A 6,000-nucleotide genomic window follows, 5' to 3' on the forward strand; every position below is an offset into this window, starting at 1 on the left:
TATACTAGACAACCCTAGCAATCCTTCTGCAGGTACCGCTTCCCATCCCAGAAAATTCCCTACCTACAAGGTAGGCGATGATACAAAGGCCTTCTTAGAAAATTGTGAAAGGGCCTGCCTTGGGTACAGCACCTCTACAGATCAGTACCTGGTGGAGCTGAGGCCACAGCTCAGTGGACCCTTAGCAGAGGTGGCGGCATTGTAAAAAATTGGGATGCCTGGTTATCAGGAGCAAGCGTTAAATCTCTGGAAGATCTGTCTCTCCAAATGCAAATGGAGCAGTTCTTAGAGAGTGTTCCTGAGGAAATAGAAAGGTATATCCTAGATGGAAAGCCCAAAACTATAATCAAAGCGGGGGAGATTGGAACCAAATGGGTGGAGGTGGCGGAAAAGAGAAAAAACTAGTAGCAGTTGGAGCGGATATCAGAAGGGGCAACCCGAGACAACACTGGGAATAGCCCAAGGCCCCACCTACATCCCCAGGAAAACCCCAAACACCTTATCATCCCACCACATACATCACCAGCAACCCACCTCACCCAAGTGACCAGTCAGCTGGGCGATGTTTAAATGTAATGAGCCGGGGCATGTGAAGGCCAGCTGCCCCAAGAACCCCAATAGACTGCAGTTCATTACACCAGAGTCACACCAAAGGTCCTCAAGCTCAGATGTCTCCCAGGTACCCTCAGAGCGAAGGAAAACTGTGAGTGTGGGTGGGAAGAAGGTTACAGCATGGAGGGACACTGGAGCACAGGTGTCAGCTATCCACCAATCCTTAGTGAACCCCAAATTCATCAACCCAGAGGCCCAAGTGACGATTCAACCCTTCATGTCAAAATCTTTAAACTTGCCTACCACCGAGTTGCCTGTCCAGTACAAGAGCTGGTCAGGAATGTGGACTTTTACACTCTTATGATGATTATCCCATTCCCCTGCTGCTGGGGGAAGACTTGGCCAACCATGTGAAGCTAGCCAAGAGGGTGGGAATGGTCACCCGCAGCCAGGCTAAGCGAGATGTCACACCTAGTTCTGTTTCTGAGCCTTCAACAAGGGCCCAGTCTGTGTTACCAGAGCCCCAGACTGAGGTGGTGGAACCGGACCCCATGCCAACATCTGTGACAGCAGTAGTGGATCCAGTCGCAGAGACCCAGCCAGAGCCAGTCCCAAATCCAGAACTGGCGGAGCAACCAGCACCAGAACCATTGCCAGCACTGAGTCCAGCACTTGCAACCCCGTCTACCGCTCCAGCACCAGAGGGCACCACCAAGCCTGCACGGGCAGCAGCAGCAGATAACCCTAAACAAGAGGCTCAGCCAGAGCCTGAAATACCACATAGTGTACCCGTGGAGAGTGGTTCACAGTCAATGGAAACAGCTCCATCCCCTGCATCGCTTCCAGAGGGACCAAGCCCAGGTCCACAATCCAGTGAGGAACTGATGTCTCCAGCATCAAGAGAACAGTTCCAGACCGAACAGGAAGCAGATGAAAGCCTCCGAGGAGCTTGGACAGCAGCACGGAACAACCCGCTGTATCTCAGCTCTTCTAGTCGATCCAGGTTTGTTGTAGAAAGAGGACTTCTGGTGGACACCAGGAAGACTGGCATCCTCAGAGACAGTTGGAAGTTCCAACTAGGTACTGGGTAAAGCTCCTGAGCTTAGCCCATGATCACCCTAGTGGCCATGCTGGGGTGAACAGGACCAAAGACCATTTGAGGGAGGTCCTTCCACTGGGAGGGAATAGGCAAGGATGTTTCTACCTATGTCCGGTCTTGTGAGGTGTGCCAAAGAGCAGGAAAACCCCAAGACTAGGTCAAAGCCCCTCTCCAGCCACTCCCCATCATTGAGGTTCCATTTCAGTGAGTAGTTGTGGATATTCTGGGTCCTTTTCCGAAAAAGACACCCAGAAGAAAGCAGTACATACTGACTTTCATGGATTTTGCCACCCGATGGCCGGAAGCAGTAGCTCTAAGCAACACCCGGGCTAAAAGTGTGTGCCAGGCATTAACAGACGTTTTTGCCAGGGTAGGTTGGCCCTCCGACATCCTTATGGATTCGACATCCTTATGGAACTAATTTCCTGGGAGGGACCATGAAAAGCCTGCGGTAAGCTCATGGGGTGAACCACTTGGTTGCCACCCCTTACAACCATCAAACAAATGATCTGGTGGAGAAGTTTAGTGGAACTTTGGGGGCCATGATACTTAAATGAGCACTCCAACGATTGGGACCTAGTGTTGCAGCAGTTGCTTTTTGCCTACAGGGCTGTACCACATCCCAGTTTAGGGTTTTCACCATTTGAACTTGAGTATGGCCATGAGGTTAAGGGGCCATTACAGTTGGTGAAGCAATAATAGGAGGGGTTTATGCCTTCTCCAGGAACTAACATTCTGGACTTTGTAAACAACCTCCAAAAACCCTCCAAACCTCTTTAGCCCTTGCTAGAGAAAACCTAAAAGATGCTCAGGAAGAGCAAAAGGTCTGGTATGATTAACAAGCCAGAGAACATTCCTTTAAAGTAGGGGAGCAGGTCATGGTCTTGAAGGCGCCTCAGGCCCATAAAATGGAAGTGTTGTGGGAAGGGCCATTTACGGTTCAAGAGTGCCTGGGAGCTGTTAACTATCTCACAGCATCCCCAACCTCAAACCTAAAGCTTAAGGTGTACCATGTTGATTCTCTAAAGCCCTTTTATTCCAGAGAATTAAGGGTTTGTCAGTTTACAGCCCAGGGAGGAGATGATGCTGAGTGGCCTGAAGGTGTCTACTACGAAGGAAAAAGTGACGGTGGCGTGGAAGAGGTGAACCTCTCTTGGGCGTATGCAGCGACAGCAGATCAAGGAGCTGTGCACTAGCTACACGCCGACGTTCTCTGCCACTCCAGGACTGACTGAACGGGCATACCACTCCACTCACACAGGTAATGCTCACCCAATTGAAGTCCAACCTTACCGGGTGTCTCCTCAAGCTAAAACTGCTATAGAACGGGAGATCCAGGATATGTTACACCTGGGTGTAATCCGCCCCTCTGGCAGTGCATGGGCATCTCCAGTGGTTCTACTTCCCAAACCAGATGGGGAGATACGCTTTTGCATGGACTACCGTAAGCTAAATGCTGTAACTCGCCCAGACAACTATCCAATGCCATGCACAAATGAACTATTGGAGAAACTGGGACATGCCCAGTTCATCTCTACCTTAGACTTAATCAAGGGGTACTGGCAAGTACTGCTGGATGAATCCACTAAGGAAAGTTCAGCGTTCGTCACCCATGTATGAATTTAATGTGCTCCCTTTCGGGGTGCGAAATGTACCCGCCACCTTCCAAAAACTTGTAGATTGTCTCATAGCAGGATTGGCAGAATCTGCAGTTGCCTACCTTGATGATGTGGCCATGTTTTCTGATTCATGGGCAGAACACTTGGAACATCTACAAAAAGTCTTTGAGCGCGTAAGGGAAGCAGGACTAACTGTTAAGGCTAAGAAGTGTCAAATAGGCCTAAACAGAATGACTTACCTTGGACACCAGGTGGGTCAAGGAACTATCAACCCTCTACAGGCCAAAGTGAAAGCTATCCAAAAGTGGCCTTTCCCAAAGTCAAAGAAACAGGTCCAATCCTTCTTCGGCTTGACTGGATATTACAGGCGATTTGTACCCCACTACAGCCAAATCGCTGCCCCACTGACTGACCTAACCAAAAAAACAGCCAAATGCAGTTCAGTGGACTGAAGAGTGTCAAAAGGCCTTTAACCAGCTTAAAGCAACACTCATGTCTGACCCTGTGCTAAGGGCCCCAGACTTTGACAAACCTTTCCTAGTAACCACAGAAGCGTCCGAGGGTGGTGTGGGAGCAGTTTTAATGCAGGAAGGACCGGATCAAGAATTCCATCCCGTTGTGTTTCTCAGCAAGAAACTGTCTGAGAGGGAAAGTCACTGGTCAATCAGCTAAAAGGAATGTTATGCCATTGTGTACTCTCTGGAAAAGCGACGCCCATACGTTTGGGGACAGCGTTTCCACCTGCAAACAGACCATGCTGCGCTGAAGTGGCTTCATATCGTCAAGGACAATAACAAAAAACTTCTTCAGTGGAGTTTAGCTCTCCAAGATTTTGATTTTGAAATACATTTCAGGAGCTTCTAAGAAAGTGGCTGATTCACTCTCCCATGAAATTTTCCCAGAATCAACTGGTTAAAATCGTCCTTGAAATGTGGAAAATATTGTTAGTTTTTATGTAATCAGTAGTATATCTAGAGGTCCATGTGTCTTATTAACTCTGTTTTCTCCTAGAGCTCCAGGAAGAAATCATAGCCAGTGTGGTACAGGCTATCTAGCACCATCTGTGATTTGGGGGGCGTGTCATAACCGTACAGCTAAGGGTAGCCTAGAACTCCTCCTTACCGGAGGGTGGAAACCTAAGTGGTGACCCCTCACAACAGAATGTTGATTCGGGGTCAAGGGGGGGACTGTCACAATATAACTCCCCCCCAGGGGGTACCCTGGGTAAGCACGAGCATTATATATTGCTAATGCTTTTATATGTAGTTGTAAGGAACTCGGGAAGGGTTGAAGGTGTGAGTGCAGAGTTAAAGATTTCTTTGCAGGTTGTGAGAGGCCAAAGGGGGAGGAAGAGAGAAGGGAACGGGTTAACTCGACACTCCAGCTAGGTCCACAAGTAAGAGGTTGACTCCAGCCCAAGGGCACTGCACACAACAGATTCTCTGCTACTTGCCAAGAAAGATGGGGGTCGAGATTTCAACCCCGACCAGCTGTGAGAAAGGAGAGTTGCAGAACTGAACTGCTGGGGCTGCGAAAACGAGTGAGACGGTGAAGGGAAAACAACCATCTCCCATCCCTGAAGCCAATGTGTTTTGGGAAAGCTGAGGAAGCCACAAAAAGCCAGTTTGGACTGGTACAAAGAGCACGGGGGACAGAGGTCCTTGAACGGAATGCCCCCCAGAAGAACCAAGCACTTAAAAATCCTCCCAAGAGCCAGGGCAGGTCGGAGATCAACAGCGGACCCAGGGTGACCTGTGCACAGGACAGAACTCTCGTCGACCCTTCCCCCTCTTGTTCTTACATTACACCCGGGCTTGGACAGCCTCAGGTAGTGCGTGTGTGAGTATGAAAGTAGGTTAGGGCTTGGGGCACTAACGCTTTCTTCCTTCCTCTGAGTGACGTGGGGAGCACCCATCACTCTCCGCTGTTATTTTACTTTATTTTATTAATAAAGCTTTAAAATTTAGTCACTTGGTGTGCTCCTTCATCTCCTCCCCAATGATCCTGCGGCCTCAGCCTGATCACCTGACGTCTCAGGCAGATTGGTAACATAAATCTGTCACAGAGCGATTCTACCTGAGATAGTAATTCTATGGTTTCAGATATTGTGAATCAAGCCATATATCCCATGTCCCATATGGTGTTATAAGTGCCAATGGTATGGGCATATAGCAGCTGTTGCTAAAGAGAAAATGAGATGCGGTAAATTTGAGGGAGAGCATTCCTATGAAAATTGTATAGAGGGGACAGAAGTCAAATGTAGTAACTAAGGGTGAATTGTGGCAAGGCAACCTAAAGAGATACAAAAGTCAAAAGTTGTTAACAAACGCTGCAGAAAGAATAGGCGATGGTCTACTACTTATGAAAAAGTTATCAATCATAAATTATAAACTGGGAAAAATCAGAAAAAAATGAAAATTATAGCAAGGGCAATTAAAACATACTTGTCAATAGACTGTAGTCATGCAATTTTGAATGAAGTTAATGGTGAAATATGAGTAGTATGGGGATCTCAATCTTTTGTTGGAATGTACACAGTTTGATAGCACATCATGAAGAACTCAAAGAAAATATCCTTGAAATGAAAACTAAACCAGATGTCATATGTATCTAGGAAACATGGTTGGTTGAATTGTGTGTTTTTTAAAATTCCAGTGTCTATATTTTCTTTAGGCAAGACTAAAAACTCAGAAGAGGAGGAGGCACTTGTACTTTAATAAGGGAAAGATT

The sequence above is a fragment of the Lepidochelys kempii genome, chromosome 2 (genome assembly GCF_965140285.1).
Source record: "Lepidochelys kempii isolate rLepKem1 chromosome 2, rLepKem1.hap1, whole genome shotgun sequence".
Lineage (NCBI taxonomy): Eukaryota > Metazoa > Chordata > Testudines > Cheloniidae > Lepidochelys > Lepidochelys kempii.